We start from the raw sequence: 20,484 nt of genomic DNA, 5'->3' as shown, positions 1-20,484 counted from the left end.
ATAGATCGCACCAGCCCCTACATGGCACAGGCGTATTCAAGCAGGCCGAAGCATTGGGAAGGTGGACTGGGAGATGGGGGCTATGTGATGTATGGCGGATGAGACATCCTACACGTAGGGAAAACTCCTACTATTCCACAGTACACGATCGCCACACTAGAATTGACAGGATATTCTGCTCTGATAGAATAGCCATGCAAGTGCTTCAGTCTACGTATCTGCCCAAAACGTTCTCAGATCACAACCCACTAGAGATAGTTATCACATGGGGCAGAGTGCCCACCCCGATCCCTACATGGCGTCTCTGGCCGCAGATGCTTGAAGACCTAGTGTTTCGCACTGACCTCTCCTCTGCTATTTTGCAGAAAACAGCAATACGGCCAGGAGCAGACTGGTGGAATGGGATGCCTTTAAGGCAGTAATATGGGGAAAGCAATTAGTATGACAGTGGGAGCGCGACAGGAACTGCATAGGTCTCTCATGGAAGTGGAAGAGAGAATGGGTAGATTAGAGCAAGAAGCAGCGACTGGTATAGAGCGAAAGGGCCCATTGCAAGAGGCGCGAATCAGGCACGCTGAACTTTTAGAATCGCTAAGGGTCATAGATTACAAGGCATATACACAACGTGCACATGCTGAAGCATACAAGGTAGGAGCACTCCTCACTAGACTGATTCGAGACACTCCCCCAACAGTGGTTATACATGAAATTAACACAGGGAATGGGACCATGGTGACCTGTCAGGAAGATATCAATACCGCATTCAGGGACTACTATACCACACTGTACGGGGAGTCCGATTCTGCCACATGGGAGCAAACGGAAGCTTTCCTGTCCACCTTAGAATTTCCAGAACTACCGATATCGGCTCAGAAAGAACTCACAGGACACGTCACACAGCATGATTTCAAGGTTGCTATAAAAGGTCTGCCACGTAATAAAACCCCCAGCATGGATGGACTCCCCATTGAATTCTATGCCACATATGCAGAAGCCTTAGTACCCCAGCTAGTGGAGCTGTTCAAAACAATATGGGACAAGGGTTCCCTACCCCTCACTACAGCGCAAGCACTTGTCATATCGCTGCCAAAGCCGGGAAGAGACCATACCGACATGGCCAATTACCACCCACTATCACTATTATCCACTGAATATAAAATATTGAGTAAAGTGCTGGCTAATAGGCTACTGCCACACTTATCGGAACTGGTTCATATAGATCATACCGGGTTTCTGCCGGCACGCAGCACCTCACTAAACATTAGGAAACTACATTACCTGATTACAGAGGCTCCGAAACAATACCCCCATGCAGGCTGCTTCTCATTAGATCTAAGGCAAGCATTCAACTTCATTAATTGGGAATATATGTTTCAGGCGCTATCGAAATTTGGGATACCGGGAGGGTACATATCCTGGCTGCGCTTGTTATACAATGCCCCAACGGCACGTGCCAGTACGTGGGGTCACATTTCGGAAGAATACACCATACATAAGGGGACCAGACATGGATGTCCTTTGTCGCCTCTCATCTTTATTTTGGCACTGGAACCGTTAGCCATAAAACTACGACAAGATTTCCTAGATTGGGGGATACCGATAGGGAACACAACCCATTTATTTTCGGCCTATGCCAGTGACATTCTTATGTATAGACACGATCTCCTCCTCCCCCTGACCCCATTATTTGAGACATACTGACACTTTGAATTCTTATTGGGCCTAGCTTTAAACACTACAAAATCACATACATTTTTCTTCACGGACTATGTGAACATTACTGATGCAGAATTCGGGTATACCAGAATATAAGTAACACCGTCCATGTTCAGGTATTTGGGCATCCAGATATACAAGATGCATGAGGATATGCTAGATGGCAATTTAAACAGAGCAATCAGAGCTTTACGATCCAGTGTCACTTTTTGGACTGCGCTGCCATTGTCTATCATGGGAAGAGCGATTCAGAAAAGGGGGTGGTGATGAACAGAGTGTCTGAATTAAGCAGACCACTCTTACCCAGTCCAAAGATCAGGGCATGATCCATCACCGTTATGTAGCTCACTGCACCATCCCAGCTCAGAACCTGGCTATATGCAAATTAGTCTGTCCCTGGCCCAGTGCATCATGGGAGCAGGGCAGACCAAACTACCAAGCCAATTCTTCACCAGAAAGGAGACAAGCTTCCGGGGACCGGTTTCTGGCATTTCAGCCGTCGTCGGCCCGGCTTGCCTGAATCCTGATGGTGCAGTGAGCAAGGGACTCATGTCTGAGTATACCCTGCCACACCTATAGTGGCCAAAAACGATTCAGAAAAGGGGGTGGTGATGAACAGAGTGTCTGAATTAAGCAGACCACTCTTACCCAGTCCAAAGATCAGGGCTTGATCCATCACCGTTGAATCATTTTGTCCACCATAAGCGTGGAACGGTATACTCAGATGTGAGTCCCTTGCTCATTGCACCATCAGGATTCAAGCAAGCCGGGCCGACGACGGCTGAAATGCCAGAAACCGGTCCCCAGAACCTTGTTTCCTTCCCAGTATAAGAATTGGCTTGGTAGTTTGGTTTGCCCTGTTCCCATCATGCACTGGGACAGGAACAGACTAATTTGCATGTAGCCAGGTTCTGAGCTGGGATGGTGCAGTGAGATAAAAAAAAGGTGATGGATCAAGCTCTGATCTTTGGACTGGGTAAGAGTGGTCTGTTTAATTCAGACACTCTGTTCATCACCACCCCCTTTTCTGAATCATTTTGTCCACCATAAGCTCATTGCACCATCAGGATTCAAGCAAGCCGGGTCGACGACGGCTGAAATGCCAGAAACCGGTCCCCGGAAGCTTGTTTCCTTCCCAGTATGAGAATTGGCTTGGTAGTTTGGTTTGCCCTGTTCCCATCATGCACTGGGACAGGAACAGACTAATTTGCATGTAGCCAGGTTCTGAGCTGGGATGGTGCAGTGAGCTAAAAAACGGTGATGGATCAAGCCCTGATCTTTGGACTGGGTAAGAGTGGTCTGCTTAATTCAGACACTCTGTTCATCACCACCCCCTTTTCTGAATCATTTTGTCCACCATAAGCGTGGAAGGGTATACTCAGATGTGAGTCCCTTGCTCATTGCACCATCAGGATTCAAGCAAGCCGGGTCGACGACGGCTGAAATGCCAGAAACCGGTCCCCGGAAGCTTGTTTCCTTCCCAGTATGAGAATTGGCTTGGTAGTTTGGTTTGCCCTGTTCCCATCATGCACTGGGACAGGAACAGACTAATTTGCATGTAGCCAGGTTCTGAGCTGGGATGGTGCAGTGAGCTAAAAAACGGTGATGGATCAAGCCCTGATCTTTGGACTGGGTAAGAGTGGTCTGCTTAATTCAGACACTCTGTTCATCACCACCCCCTTTTCTGAATCATTTTGTCCACCATAAGCGTGGAAGGGTATACTCAGATGTGAGTCCCTTGCTCATTGCACCATCAGGATTCAAGCAAGCCGGGCCGACGACGGCTGAAATGCCAGAAACCGGTCCCCGGAAGCTTGTTTCCTTCCCAGTATAAGAATTGGCTTGGTAGTTTGGTTTGCCCTCTTCCCATCATGCACTGGGACAGGAACAGACTAATTTGCATGTAGCCAGGTTCTGAGCTGGGATGGTGCAGTGAGCTAAAAAATGGTGATGGATCAAGCCCTGATCTTTGGACTGGGTAAGAGTGGTCTGCTTAATTCAGACACTCTGTTCATCACCACCCCCATTTCTGAATTATCATGGGAAGAGCAGCAATGGCAAAAATGGTCGTCTTGCCAAGATTACTGTATTACTTTACAAATTTACCACTGATAGTGCCACAGGCCACTTTTAAATTACTAAATACTCTGGTCACAGACCTTATATGGGGAAAGGTCAGAAGACGTATTAGTCTGAAAAAACTGCAAGTGGGTGTCTGGGTGTACCGGACTTCCGGGCCTATTATTATGCCTGCCAATTGCAATGGTTGTCATATTGGACGGCGGGACGCAATTTGCAGGAAATAGATTACACAGACATGGACATTGACAATGGGGCGTTACATACCTTGATGTTGCCTGGTAATAGGATCCCGAGTGATCTCCCCCCTTTATTAAATACAGCGCTTAAGTGTTGGAAAGAGGTGCTACAGTACACAAACACACCTTCTGCGTACGTGGACAACATACCGCTATTAGGTATCCCATTGGTGAGTGGCAGGCTCACTAAACGCATACTAGCCTCCTGGATGGAAGTAGGTATTAGTACAGTGACAGATTTATTCAGCGACAAGACACTACTTGAGCATGATACCTTTATAAATGAAACTGGAGCCCCAGAACAACTGTATTTAACACATGCTGCACTGATTCGATACATAAAAGCACATTGGGCTCCACAGAGGAGAGTACCTCCCGATAACGAGCTGGTCAAAATGGGTCATTATATGGGCATGGGTCGTCACTTAATCCGATGGTTATATGCTGGTATTAGCTCCCACACGCGAGTCTCCTTAGACGCTCTGAAAGCTGTATGGGCAGCGGACATATGTAGATGCCTGACAGACAAGGAATGGTCGGCAGTAATTGAGTACCCCAGGAAAGTCTCGAGAAACGCCAAATTCAAATTTATCCAGACAATGGTCCTATACCGCGCTTACCTGACACCGAGTAGGCTAGATAAAATGTTTCCCCAGACACAACACTCATGCTCGAGATGCATGTCAGAAGGGGCGGATCTACTTCATATGATATGGGAGTGCCCGAAGGTAAGGGGAGACTGGGACACAGTTAGAAGACTAACTGGGACGGCCGCACATCATGTCATCAATAATACAGTGGAGGAATGCATTTTAGGGCTCCATGTTCACTTATCCAAACATAAGGTACAATACCTATTCATAGACCTTGCATTAATACTGGCTATCAGAACAGTTACTATGAGATGGAAGTCACGTAAACCTCCTGATATACACAGCTGGTACACAGGAATGTTGCAGTGGAGTTGTGCAGAAGGTGCCGCGCTGCGTAGGGAAGAGATAAGAGGGTTGCGAAAAACGCCAATAGTGCTGGATTGGGAGGCTATGTTAGAAGAGATGAGATAACTGGATACAGATCAAGAAGGTTAAAAACATTGTACGCTGTCACAATGAAGGGTGCCCATACCTCAAACAAATTGTATACCAGGAGGAGTTGCGTAGCTGTGTATGCATTGCTTAAGAGTACATGATAGCAAAGATGGTTCATATATATTCTTCGCAGACAGAAGGAGACCAGGAATTAGAGGGTAGGGGGAGTTGGGGAATGTTTTATAAGTAATAAAGATTGTGTGTACAGGTACAACCTAAATACACGGAAGATCCGTAACGAGTTGCAGAGTTGCAAATAATGATTATGGTTTGAAACACTAATATTATTGTAACTATGAGAAACAAATATTGTACGCCTATGCATTACGAGAAGGACAATGTATGCCAATTATTTGACATGCCGATGTATGACACATCTTAAAAAAAACTCAATAAAATGTATTTTAATTTTTTTTTTCAACTGGGGCACGTAGCTCTCAACAAGAACCCTACGTAACTAAATAATAGCTATTAAAACGTATATTAATTTTCCTATATAATGTCCTTTTATGCATGTGCCATATGAATTTCAAAAGAGGCTATTCTAAAAACTATAGAAGGCACTGAAGTCCATCCTGGCCTGAGGGTTGTGTATGTCTTTCCAGATACTGATTTCTCTACCTAATATAAACTAGCAGAACTTTTGATTGTGGGTTATAATTCACGCTTTCCATATTGTATGCAAAATACACAGGTGGAAAGGTTGATTGTATGTTAAAAGATTACCTTTCTTTTGTGTGTTGAAGACCTCCCGCCAAGCCGCCTTCCGCCAGCTCCCCATACATGACATAAGGACTGTATTTTACAAAGCACAATACCATCTTTATAATATTGTTGAACTACTGTGGATAGAAGAGCTATCTTCTCCAATAAGAAAGATTGTAAGTCTATTGTGTCCAAAGCACCATAAATAGACTGCCATCTGCAATGTAAATATAGTAGGGTGCTGGTGGATAAAGGGAGGGTCTTAGCAGAGGTAAGTGAGACTGCAGGAGAATGGAAGGGGAAGAGTAGGAAAGGTGTGGGGAGATATAATTCTTAGCCCGGCTAAGACCTGTGCACCCACAGAGAGAATTTAAAATAATATTTTAAATATGGTATTATGAACACCACACGCTGAACTGTGGAATCGTTTGGTGGGCCTCCCACTCCCTGAAAACAGAAAATGCATACAAAATAGGGTTTTAGATGAAAACTCCATCCACACTGACACATAAGCACGAAATTCTTAACTTTCAGACTTTTATATTAGCAATTAATTATTTTATATAGTTTTTCATCTTAAAAATCAATTTTGCTAAGTGTTTGAAATCATCTTTTTCCATCAGTCGTGATTAGAGTGGGTACTAATGGCATGCATTCTACCTCATATCTTAAAAAGTAGGTTTTTTACTATCATATTTCCATGTACTAATTGTTGAGATCTGGTGTAAGCAATACCTTTTTTATTTGATTACACTTTTATAAATACAATGCATTCTTGAGAGGTTTTCAGCCAGCCCTCTTCATCCATTGGTCTTTTGTTGCGTCAATCACATTTTTCTTCCATCACTGAAGCATACAGCATGAGACAGTGGTCAACCCACTTCCGTCACTGCCTATTTCCACTGTGAGTGACAGCCTTCTGCTCTTTTGCAAAAAGAACATCCGCACACAGGGGCCTCATTTATGAGAAGTGACCCATCGCTGCGTGAAAGCAGTGATGCATCACTTCTCAGTGCGCCCTCCTTGCGATACCAATGATGCATCAAATTTACAGTATGACGCATCATGTCACAAGGAGTGACAGATACGTCAGTATTTCTGACGTATCTGTAGGCGCAAAGTGACGCATTGCTGGAGTGTGTCACAAAAGTGACGCAACTCCAGCAATGTGTCCTTTCACATGGGGCAAGCCCCATGTGAAAGGGCCTGCGTCAGTCTTATGCCTGCTGTGAAGCAGGCGTTACATTTTGACGCATTTGCACCCTAGAAGTAGTGCCGTGAAATCTTATAGATTTCACTGCGCCACTTCTAGGAGGCTTACTTACGTGGGAACGCCCACCCTGCATACATTACACCTGGTGCAGGTATAATGTAGCGCAAGGAATTACAAAGTGACGCATATACTTAGATGCGTCACTTTGTAAATAGGGTGCACCAGGAGGCATGTTTTACACCACCGATGCGTCACAAAAAGTGACGCAACGGAAGCGCAAAACTGTCTAAAGGCCTCATAAATAAGGCCCTAAGTATTTCCCTCTTAGTGCTACGGACTACTGTGTCAATGTGTGGTTTTTGATACAAAATAAGTGTTTTTGATTTTGGATAATGTTTCCTTTATATTGATGAGGGCCTTGTAGCACAGCCAAAAAGAAAGTTACCTGTGCCGGACATATTAGACTTCTCAATGCTTGCTTACCATGGACTCTGGACCATAGCTTAACCCTGGCTTCAGTAAGTGACCTTTAATTGTGTGATAATAACATGAATATGAGATTTAGCAGAAAACAATAATTGGGTTAGTCTGTAAAATATCTTATATTTAATGCCAGACACAGGGCGGAGTTTTTGTCAACAGATTTGGATTTTTGTGTTGCGTAAAGTGACAAAAAATAGCAGAGTTGGCATACTATAGTCTATGACCAATAAAATAAACAAGAAGCCCTTCACAATGACATTTCTCCTTGCTCTCAATTTTGTTGCTGACAGTTTGTTAAAAAAGAAGACATATATATCTACATATACATCTCGCCCCACGCTTGCCACCACGCACAATTCACTCCACATTTGTGGTTTTGCAGGGTCGTTTTTAGGGCTGTGTTTTTGACACTGTGAGTGTCAACAGACCTATTGCTTACAATATACATCCAATGGACTTTGGGCCCAATAATCATTAACTTTCTCCCACCAGCCTATTTGTCATTGGCTTGACACTTTGTTAATCACTTTGTTAATCACTGCTTTGCTCAGCCCAGTGGAATGTTCATTTCTCACCTTTTTATATTGGCTGCCTGAAAGGATCCTTCCTCCTCTACATTCAAGTGCATGAGGGACTACTTAATAGCTATAGACCTCTCTGTCACTCGTGCAGGATTAAATGTGGTTACGCTGCAAGTGTAGGCACATTAAACTTACATCTGTTGGCTCTGCCTGTTTTCATTTTAAGCAATGATCAGTACTTATGAACTCCAAATAATCCATAATTGGTGCGAAATTCCTCCAGTGAAATCTGTGCAGTCCAGTCACAATTCTTCATTTTCAGCCTGATTCATCAAGCTGAAAACGGCTCGCAAAGGGTCAGATTCTGAGAATCTGGCCCTTTGCGAGCGCTATTTTTGCATTTGGGATTCATCATCCCAAATGCAAAAATCGGTAATTGCTAATTCGCTAAATTGCGAGGAATTACATTTAAGGAATCTCTACTTGAGATTCCTTAAATGCAATTCATCAACCATTTTTAAATTGCTAATTCGCAATTTCGGGCCGCTATTTACCGAGAGGTCAGACCTCTCGGTAAATAGCAAAAACTTAGAAAAATGCTTTTAAAAGCATTTTTCTAAGTTGCATGTTGCGCACACACATGTCCTTTGGACATGTGTGTGTGCAACACCTGTGTGAAATTTCATTTGAGGGGTGCTACAGGGTGTCCTGTGGACACCCCTGGCACCCTTCAAATCGCAATCTTATTTGCGATTAGCTAATTGCTAATCGCAAATAAGGAATACTCCCCATTCATTCCTATGGGCCTTTTGGCCCATAGGAATGAATGGCGAGTTATTCCTTATTTGCGATTAGCAATTAGCTAATCGCAAATAAGGAATTGTAAGGAATCGCATTTTTATTGCATATTCCTACATGAATCCCGTTTTGCGAGTCCTTAATAGCGATTCGCTATGAATCGCTATTAGGGCCTCGCAAAACGGGAGCATGATGAATCAGGCGGTTAATAACTGTCATCAAACACAATACCACGAACTAGACTCAACTATATAGTAACAAATACATGCAGCAGATGCCTCCACACCAATCACGAAGACTTTGAAAAGCTCCTGAAAACTATGAAAAAATGAAACAAATGAAACACAACACGCAGGGAAGCCTACTTCCAAGCAGCATGGGGTGGGAGCACACTGGCTAACAGCCCCCTAACACAGTTCGCCCCTTTGCATCTTGGTAAATGCAGTACACAATTCAAACAAGCGTTTAGTTCAAAATAGCTGGCAGCAAAGCAACATTTTTAAAGATAATTGCCATTACAACTGACCTGGGCTCACACTAGGGAAATGGTCAGTTGCCAAAATGTGCTAAAACATGCACATTTTGATCTTGTATATATACATTTTCACATTTATTAGAAGGTCATGTGATAAGAATTAACTCTTTTCAACATAAGCGTATCGAATATGGAGGTATCCGGATTTTTTCCTTCAGGGAAGCACTTGATGGGCTTTGGAAAGAAGAAAGCATTCATATCCACAAATCCTGACTCCATTCGTCTCACTAAACTCTACTTTCATTGCCAGGTTTGAAAACGAGGTAACAGTTGCTAAAGTGTTCTAAGTCTAGCCTAGCAAAGTTGCCACTGAACACAATGCAGAGTAAAGAATTGAATGTGAATGAATCTATTGCTTTCCAACCTCACACAGGGCAAACATACATAGTAGTGCATTAAGTGTTCACACACAAACTGAATATACTGCATGTAATCCTTTCTCCCCACATACATACTGGGTATGCTATTGCTTAATAAAATATGTTTTTACAAAATTAGCAGAGAGTTGAACGTGTGTTCATGAAGAAAAGCTGCATTTAGTCTTTCAGAAACGTGGGACTTCTATTCAGGGTCTCCAGGGACTTAAAAAAACATGTATCCCCTGACATGGGAACTCTGAACTGCAGACCGTCTCACCAGAGCTCCTGGTTAACTCCGGCAGATCCTTATCAGGATGGGAGGCAGACTATCTTTTACTGTAGGTAAATATTTCATTTGAACTATAAGTATTTGAATAACTAAGAATATGTTTACATACACATCTTTTGCAATGGTTTGCTTGCCATGCTGTCCTAAAGCAACCCAGCCCTTGGATGCCCATGTAAGCTTTCCCATCATCACTGCAGTGTGTGCAAGGGCATCTTTTACCGTAAGTCAACACAACGGGTAAAACATTAACAAATAGCCATGGTTCATCGTTCGTAGGAAAACCAGTTAAAATCCAAAACAATCCACAGTGGCTTCTTGGGAATTCCAGAGTCCACACAGATTACTTCACCGATGCATTTCCTTAGTAGCCGATAGTAGGGCCTTCGTCTTGGCACTATGACGTAAATAAACTCTGTTTCCACTAACAGGCTGTAGAATTCTCTGGTTATAGGTTGGCATTTGCACCCTTATTTTCCTTCCTGCTGGGATCATGAAAAATATTTGACCTGGAAGTATTCAATGCACCCACCTTCCTTTCTATGGTTCCTACCTTCTGAGGCCATATTATTTAAAGTGCCCCGGGGCGCATTGGGGTTTGTGTCCGCTTTGCGCGCCACCTGGGCACTTTGCTATTGTAGAAGGGCCCACAGATGCCTGTGTAGCCCCTTCTGTAATACCAATAGCACTGGCGCACATAAAGTGCCATCGCTCTCTTCAAGGGGGCAGTCCCTCGTTTGCATGGAGGCGTGCCCCATGCAAATGATGGCATCCCTTTACCTCTGCCTCCGCGCCGTATTACCGATGTGGGCGCAGAGGCAAAGAAGCCCCCTGGAGGCGCACTGTCAGTGTGCCTTCTGAGAGCAGGACTCGCAGGGGGTTAAGGGGGTGCTATGGACCTCCCAGACAACCCCTTATGGGCGGGTGCAGTTACTTACTACATCCACCAGCAAGGGGATCTCTATTCCCCTTTAAAAGTGCTGGTGGGCTGCTGCCTGCACAGTGAAACACGGAGTCACTGTAAAGCAGCCGCTCCGTATTTCACTTGAATGCGCTACCCTGGGGGCGGCAAGAGTTCGCGGCTGCCCTGGGGGCAGCACATTCCTCATAATGCAGCACAATGTCTTCATTGCGCCTGGCGCACCTTTTTAAAGGTGTGCCTCGTGCAATGAAGGAAAATGCGCTGCATATGTAATGCGGCCCACCGTATAATTAAGGAGATTGTGCCACTACAGCAACATTTAGTCATATAGTACATGAGTGGTCTGGTAGGGCAGCCTGGCCGTGGTACCCCTTCTTCCTACCAGCTGAATTTATTGGCTCAGTGGACTAATACATCCACTCCTGGAATCTGTGTTTGGTCTTACGGTCACAGGATCAATTCCCGACAAGTCCACTCAGTTTTTCAGTCACTGAGACCTATAAAATGAGTACCATTGAATTGAGTAAACTGTAAGCGCATATTAATGTAGTACAAAGGATCCAAGAATAAACATGTGTTTTACAAACACACATTAAGTTACAGAGGAAAAAATAATACCAAGAGCAATGCATCTCATTGCAGTGTGTGTGTTGGTGAAAGCACAGCTTAATGATACATTTGATAAAATGAATTCATCAGCACGCTGAACACCGAGGCAGTGCCTACTGGAGCGCTCTCCAATAAAGTCTGTGCATGGTGGATGAGAGGGGAGAAGGTAATGTACAGGGGAAGGGAGGAGGGCTGCAGGGGAAAAGAACATTAGCAGCATCTTGAGTGTGCTAAAGCTAATCAGACATCAAGGAGGGAGGGGGGTTACAGATCATAAAGTTGCTTGAAAATCAGTCTTACGTTCCTTCCTAAAGGTGAGAAGATGGCGCTTGGCATATTTCGACCAAGATCAAAATCCATATCCTGTGTGCACAGAATGAGAAGCCCTTGCATCTGTTCATCTCCTTCCTGCAATGCTTGGTCTCGGTCCAGTGATTGTGCTTCAACATGTCATGATCTTGACCTTAAATACCCAGTGAGAAGGAGTGTGTTGTGTAGAGCGTTGTTCGTTATGCAGCATGTCTCGAATGTGATGCGGGGTGGAAGAGGAGGCCAGTGGTGGTACTCTGAAATTTGGGGTTATCCTGTCAAATTTCCAAAGACATTTGACTTGGTCCGCTGCTGCTTGAAAAGGTGAGGTGTTGACGAGATGAGGTGTGAAGCCATCTTAAGCCATTTCTGTACCTTTAGTTGATTGTTGATTTTAGTGATCAGAACAGTCTCTGCTTTGGTGAGATTCAATGTAAGGCAGAGTCTGCTCATCAGGATTGGATGGTAGCAAGGCAATTCTTCAGTTGGTTGATGTTGTTGTCAGAAGTTACCTTTAGGGTGTCATCCATATAGTGATGGATACAAGTGTCAGTGTCAACTAGTGGGTCCCAAGGGAATCCATGCATAACTTGACCATCACCATGAGAGGACAGGGGCTTGTGCTATGCTGCATGTTATAGGGATGGGCCAAGCTTAAGAGGGGCCCATCTAGACTAGTTTGTGACTTAATCCATTTTAGTGCAGGCTGCTGAAACTCACTCGGAATGCCAAAGTGTTAAACTGTCCTTGGTGGAAGACAGTGTCAAAGACTGCAGACAGACCGAGCTAGACCAGAAAGCAGGCGTTGCTATTGTTTTTCAGGATTAGGGTGTCGTCAGATACTTGAGGGGTTGCTGCCTCAATGCTGCAGTGGGGCCTGAAGTCAGAATGGTGGTTTGGTAGGAAGGTGGTAAGTCTGATTTTGTCGTGAAACTGTTTAGCAACAGCCTTCTCACCAATCTGTTCTAGGTACAATAAGTGCATGATTGGGCAATAGTTAGTGGTGGATCGTGGGGAATGATATGATCTGACCAGTCTTGTGGGTATCTGGGAAGGTGTATTGTAGAAGATATGAATTGATGGAGTTCAATAGAGGTGTCAAAACTTCACTGTAAATCTTATTCATACTTGTTAATGCAATAATGTCTTGTTTGTATTAGATGTCATTTAAGCACTGGGCACATTTCTGAGGCGACCATTCAAAGTGTAGACAACTTTGGGACAAAGTAGGTCAGAATAGGTGTGCAAATGTCATGCATGGGTTTGTTTTCAGGGAGCTAGCAGATCATCTATCTTGTCCATAAGGAAGCAGCTGGTGGCAAAACACTACTCGTTGGGCTCTGGTGGTATGGATCTTGTTGTGTGGCTGATAAAATGAAACATTAATCACAGTAATCAGCTTGTATCAAAGGCCTTCTTTGTGGTTTCTGAAGTAGGTAGCCTTGGCCTCTTTGATGATCTGCCTCCATGTGGAGCAGAGTCGTTTCAGGGAGGTGTGGTTCTTTGACAGCTGTTCTACCCCTAGCAGCTTTTGCTGTCTGTGAGCTTCTGGCTGTATCAAGGAATGGAGGGCTTAGCTCTCATGCATTGAGGTTTGAGAGAGAAGTGGATGTCTGCTTTCCGCTGAAGGATTTTGTAGTCCGGAAGAAGGGTCTCTACATCAATGTTGTGGTCTGAAGAGCTTGTTAGGGCTTTGAAAATTGAAATGCTCATGGGGGGCTATTGGAGAAGGTTGTGGTAGGTTGTGATGTGGAGAAAAGGCCCAGTGTCTTCCTCTTGATATACATTTTACAAGTGATGAGCTGTGTGATGTCTGTCGTGGCCAGTAGGTTGAGCCATGTTTCGGAGCAGACTTAAGTCACGTGCTGAGATGCCTTGAGTGGATGTGATGGATGCAATTGTAATGATGTCTGTCTGGATTCAGTAACACCTCCATTGAGATCCACTAGTATCTGGCTCCTGCGCCAAGGTAACTTCTTTCTTTTTTTGGTGGTGATGGGTTCAGCTCGGTTGGTACCATGAAGGATGTTTATACCATGGAGTGCTGCTGAGTATGCACTGATCAGCAGGAGGAACCAGGCATAGTCAGGGTGCTTCCTGTTTGTGGTTGTGCGTGGCATGCTGAGGAGGTTATGTGGAATGTTGTAGCATGATGTGGATTGTGATGTGTGCCTGTTATGGTTGTGCTGTTGTCTGGTATGATGCACATGATGCGTGTGCGCTTATTCAAAGACTTTTAGGGGGTATAGGAGAAAGAAATCTGCAACATGGCTTCGAATGGAAGCCAGAATGGGGTGGGGGAAAGGTCAGGAGGGAGAGGGAAGGTACAAAGGAGAGTTATGCGAGATGAGAGGGAGGCTGAGGCAAGGGGCATATATTTCCGACAAGCAATTGGTATTTCTGAGTTGTGTCTACTTCTCCAACTCATGATAATTTACTCAGGTGCAACTTAACTTACTCATGTGTAGGTGTGAGACATTTTTTGAAAAGTGTTTTCTTTCCAGTTCATTCTTCTTGTCTCGAATACATGTATTTTCCTTGCATACCATAGTTTTAGTTCACACTTTTGAATTTTTGTAATTGATTGGTGCACGTCCCCCCTTATTTTGCCCACTTATGACTGGTCCATTGAGGTGTGAGTTGGGGTTTCCAAATTGTATAATTTAGTGAGTTTATTTCAAAACTTAAGTGACTACCCAATTTGTAAGTTTTCACAAAGTTTGTGTTGCATGTACTTGAACATTCTTGTAAAACCCTTTAATTCACCACTCCTTGCCACATTATAATTATGAACCAGTCGCACTACTTGCATAGGTCCCTGAATATAATGTTTCTCAAAACAATTTAGCTGAAATGCTTTTGCATTTCTCTCTTCAATTGATTAAGAGGAAATGATCCAGATCACCTGGTCACTGTGAGGGCAATTCTACGCTATATATGTATATAGCCATAGGGTCTTTAGGAAGTGCTGGTGCCAGAAGAGAAAGTATATAGTCAACCCTTCAAAGAAATTGTAAGAGTGTACTGCAAACTGCAAATGCATCGTTATGCTTTGTACTGCACCAGCCATGTGAGAACCTTTCCTGCTGCCACCTGTTTGTGGTGTTTCCATACTGTGGTGATTCAGGTCGATAAGGAAAACCAGGTATTAATATAACCCCATGCCAATGAGAATATCCACTTCTGGAAGACAATGGTTCCAAACATTGCTTTCTACCTGTTGCAAATTGTGGATTTTCCACCTTCTGCATTTGTGTATGTTAAGGTGGGAGAAGCAAATTTTTCTCCACATCAGGGGTCTCTAGCCTTTTCTCTAGTGAGAGCTATTTTGATCAGTGAAATTCATGGTGAACTACTGAAGGCCAAGCACCTTGCACAATGTTATTACCAGACACCCCCACACCCAGTTTCATTGATTAAGCCTAATGTCCATAGGCTACATGATGACAATACATGAGTTTTAAGCTGTTTGATGTCAAAATTAAAAAACAGTTGATGATATCCATCTCTATAATTGTTGAAGATACCCATCTCTATAATTGTTAGTGCCTGCCAAAAATCCTAATTAGCTAATAGCGACTCGGTTTCTGCCCTGTGGAAAGGAGCTTCTTGTGTTAGCTATTTTAGGTCTTCCTTCTGTTCCCAATCAAAGATGGCTGTGATTGCAGTTCCTGTTTGGTTTCTTTTTCATGGTACTGTACGCCAAACTACAGTGGGAGCAAGGCAGAGCACATCTGCCGTGAGCTTTCATTTTTACTGATGTTCCCGCCCTGCAGAAAGATGCCGTGTGAAGGAGTTTTCCTTTGCATGGAAGCCTTTGATACAATAAGACAGTGTGGGAGTTCTCTGTAGGTGGAGTACCATCGTGTTAATGCATGTGGTGAAGACAAGAGACGTGTGGTCTACTTGTTCAGTCTTCTGATTTAGTGAAACTGGTAGTAATTGTGAAACACGCCCACTCACCCCGGTGGTTTCGGGAGGGGCCCTATATATAGTATCTGTTCTGTTAACGAGTATTGTTTAACATTCTTCTACAGGGAGATGCCCAAGTATAATCCATGCAACAAGCAAATGTGCCAACGAAGGTAAAGAGTGAAAATGAACAAAGGGCAGAGCGGGAAAGTGGAAATTCATAGCAGATGCTGTGATTCGAGGCTAGTGACGGAGAAGTCTGGAACGTGATTGGCTCTCAGCCTGGTATTTCATGGGATGCATTCTGGATGCATTTTTCTTGAAAATGCTTCCCTTGAGGGTGACCTACAAAGTGATACTTAGGTGTGATGCAAACTAGACTCTGGTCAGTGTCTGAACCATTTATGGACTATAGATGCCCATTTACCTATCGGTGATCTTCATTACTCCGAATCCTAGTTTTCCTAGTAGTCACAGTTCTAGATATCTGCCATCTCGGCCCAGTTGGTTTTGACCACAGGGTCGCTAAGGTGCTTCGTATAGTAGGTGGAGTCCCTCTTTCTGATTACTATGGATGAGGTGGAGCCAGTAGCGGCTCCTCTGCTAAGGCGGAGGAGCGTTGCCTCACTGCTTTTTAGCAGTGAAATAAAAGAAAAATGAAATGATAATAACTCAACGCTATTATCAGTTTATTTTGTCCAGCTGCTCAGCTTTGCAGGGTGGGGCGAGGCTGCTCTGATGACAGGAGCAGGGGGAGTGTTGAACACACTTTGTAAGTGCGCATGAATGTGTGGTCGGCCGGCGTGAGCCAGCTAAACATTCATGCACACTTTGCATGTTTTCCACACAAACTGTATTGCAGCCTGGGTGGGTGGAGAATATTCCCAGGCTCCCATTTCCGGTCTGAGCGCCAAACCACGGCGCTCAGACCAACCACAACGTTGCTTTGCAGCGTTTTCATTCGCGATGTGGACCCTGGGACTTCCTGTTCCGGCCTAGAGCGAGACTACGGAGGAGAGACAAAGTGAGGAAGCTGCGAGAAAGTACGTTACACCCGCATCCTCTCCACGGCCCCACGGACTCCCCACTACCGATCCGTGCCGGCCGCCACTGGGTGGACCCCAAGTTAGGGGTTGAATATAAATATCTGTTTTCGAGTTTATTAGGTAAAATCTGTCTGCCAAATGGAGCAAACCTCAGAATGCAAACAGTAGAACGAGGAAAAGCAACAAGGTGAGAATGCTTCTTTAAAGCCTGGAGTGCAGGACCCTCACAGGCGCATAATCGTCAGGAGTAGTAAGTGATATATAAATGCAATTTAAAAAATGCGAGCTTCCTGCACCTTTGGAGTCTTTAAATGTCTTTAAATGCCAATGAGTAACGGCAGACGAGGAGTCACCCATGCGCTGGCACCAGAAACCAGTGGATTTCTGTGTTAATGTCAGTGAAACCGGTGTGTCACAGCCCAGCCGCGGCTCTCACGGATTTACAGCACGGAAGTATGCATTCTTCCCATGCACAAGGAACCCTCCCTGAACACACAGCCGTGGATGCACTTAAAGAACATGTGAAAACCAAACATACATTATTGTCTGTGACATGTGGCTGTATTAAGAAATAACAAACGCTCCCGGGGTGTTTTCACTGCATTGCAAGCCCTCTGTTCATGCGCTCTTCTATTAATACGGGTTTATTTTAAGAACGGATGCTTCCGTTCATTTATCTAGGGGTTTGGTGAGAGAACGCCAGCCCTGTAAACCTGGCCCACTCTCGGCAGGTGCGCTGGCCTGAAGAGGTGTTTCGGCTGTGAGCTGCTCTGCCCACGGCGTGCCCTGCCAAGGGAGGGCCCGGCACAGCCACGGTGCCAGCTCTCTTTCGTGACTAATTGTTTGCCGGGTTTACCAACCACACAGGGAGCCCGGCCGCGGGGTTTGCTTCTTTCGGCCCCCTCTGTTTAGTCAGCGGTGGGCAGGGCTGCTCTTTAGGAGGCTTGTCACTGTGTGCAGATGGCGGCTTCGGCAAGGGCTGCGCCAAAGGAGGATTTACAGCCAGAAACGTGTAAAGCTCTGCTGCAGTTATTAACACACAGGACAATCATTGTCTTTATGTAGTTTCTCGCGAAACATCTGTGTGTAGCAGTAGCAGGCCGCGATAAATCAGGAGGTACGTTTACCAACCTATCAGTGTAGGAGACATGAAGGTTAAGTCCAGGGACATCTTTCGGGGGCCCTGGGCCAAACATATTTTGAAGGACCCTGTTCGAGCCAGCTTTGAATTTATAATCCAGTTTAGTCTCCTTCATGCCCTCTTTGCACAGTGCACAGGCACACTGGCCCAATCATAAATCTGTTTACATCTGATATTCAGAGATAGTGACGTGTTTTTCCGGTATTACGATGCAGCAACAGCTCACTAATATTATTGCAAATAATCTTTGTGACCCCCTCGCATTTCTCAAATGTGAGGTCTAGTTTTGATCTAAAACAAGCCTTTTTTAATAGATGTTGAATGATTTTGAAACACAATTTTTTTTCCTGCAAAATGTTAGTAATAGACTCCAATACGACACTCACACTAAAAAGAATTAAAGGAAAGTGGCATTTAAAACAATCTGTTTAAGAATTGTTCAAGGTAATCAGTACAAGACTTTCTGCATAACAGACCAAGCTTTATGGAGGGGGGAGGGGGTTGAAAGGTTGGGGCCCTGGGCCAGGGTCTACTTTGCACATGTCTTAAAACGTCTTTGGAGAAGCCACGTTTGTAATTTAGGATTGTGGCCAAGGTTCAAAACCTGCCAGGGCTGCCACTTTGGGTAGCAGCAGAGGGCAGAAGTAATGGGCAAAGACAGGAGAGCTGGAATTGGGAAGGAGGTGGGCTCCAAGAACCGGAAAAACCAATGGGTATCGCCTTTATAACTCTTGTGTCAGATTCAGGCTTTGACAATATTTGTAAAGTATTGTTTGAAAAAAGTAATATTTCATAACACTGGAGGAAAAGCAAACATATCTTATGATTTCTCAAAACTGTGAAATTAATTCAGTGCTTTCAATTTTTATAAAAGGCATTAAAAAAAAAAAAAAGAAAGTATCAGAATATAAAGGGAAATGCTTGCCAAAACCTAATTTACTTGTCAAAGGATTCTGACATTTGGTCTTCTGGAGAAGTGTCATGCTAAGTGCACGTTCTGCCTCACCCAGCTGACTGAGTGCAGTAGATGGCTCTGCTTCCAGCATCATAAAAGCCTTTGTGTGCCAAAGATTGTGCATTCCTGCAATATTTGAAATACAAGAGATAAAAGACTAGCATTTACAATGCAATGGTTTTGCCTTTGTTAAAGTTAGAGCTATTGGCATTGCTCTTGACATTATTATTATTATTATTTTTTTTAAAAACATAAATAAATGGCATTGTCATTTACAATGCAACTAGCATTATCTCTCGCAAATGACACCCACAAACACCCAGAGAGCCCCCCCCACACACACAGAGAGACCCCCACACACACACAGAGCCCCCCAACACACACACAGAGCCCCCCACAAACACACACCCACACAGAGCCCCCCACACACACAGCCGCACAAAGCCACCCCACACACACCCACACAGAGCCCTCCACACACACCCACACAGAGCCCCCCACACACTGCGACCCCCCCCACACACTGCAAGCCCTACACACTGCGAGCCCCCCCACACACTGCAACCCCCATTTCAATAGATGTGTGATGCTTACCTGGTACTAAATGGGTCCCTGCATGGCTGAAAGGTTGAAATGGTGTAGGAGGCAAGGGGACAAATGTGAGCATGGAGAGAAAGGAGTATAAGTTTGAGATTAGTGACTGGGTGAAAATAAAATCAGGAAGGACACAGGGTGGTCTTTCCAAATTAGATGGTCTATTTCAGGTAGAAAATGTCAGTAGGTTCTTTGTGTTCTTGAGGGGGGATAGGTCCAACCGGCACCATAATCGGACGTTTATTGTTTATACCCATTCACAACAGGCAACTAGGCAGGATGGTCGTCTCAGAGCCCAATCAGCAGTGAAGCAACAAGGTCCCTAAACCTCCGTAAAAGCATGTATAACACTGAGGGGCCCTCCTCACCACACACAGGGCTTGATAGAACTTAATTAGTTCCATACTGACAATTATTGCCAGACCAAAAATGTGTTTAAAACAGCAACATACACACTTGATATCTAGGAGAGCTCACCGTGTAGCACTGCAGACCCCAATTTTACACCCATTTTTGCCTGCACACCCTAAAAACGACCACATACAACATGTATACACTTTACGAGTTTAATAGCAGTTGACTTGGAAGTTCAGAAAGCTTTTTACAAGCGAGTAGTCCGCCTGCTCACGTTTTTTCTGGGTTTTCCGCTGCTCGAGTTCGCATTTTTAACATGAAAAGCAAAAGGAAAAACACAAACAGACTCGATGGGCTACTCAACATATCTAATAATATACAACCGGATATTTGCGTGTCTAAAGTTAAAAAATGGGTTATGGCAACTTCCAACTGAGCGTTGAAGGGACTGACTGAGAAATGTGTGTCTCCGAGGCAGGGTGACAGTGTAAACAAGCATTTACAATATAATGGTCTCGGCAATATTAAAGGTAGAGCTATTGGCATTGTTCATGACATTTTTTTTGGGGTGTTTTTAAAAAAAAATCATAAATAAATGGCCTTGTCATTTACAATGCCAA

Source organism: Lissotriton vulgaris, chromosome 3_1 (genome assembly GCF_964263255.1).
Source record: "Lissotriton vulgaris chromosome 3_1, aLisVul1.2, whole genome shotgun sequence".
Taxonomy (NCBI): Eukaryota; Metazoa; Chordata; class Amphibia; order Caudata; family Salamandridae; genus Lissotriton; species Lissotriton vulgaris.
The sequence above is the reverse complement of the archived record's forward strand: the minus strand, read 5'-3'. Positions refer to the sequence as shown.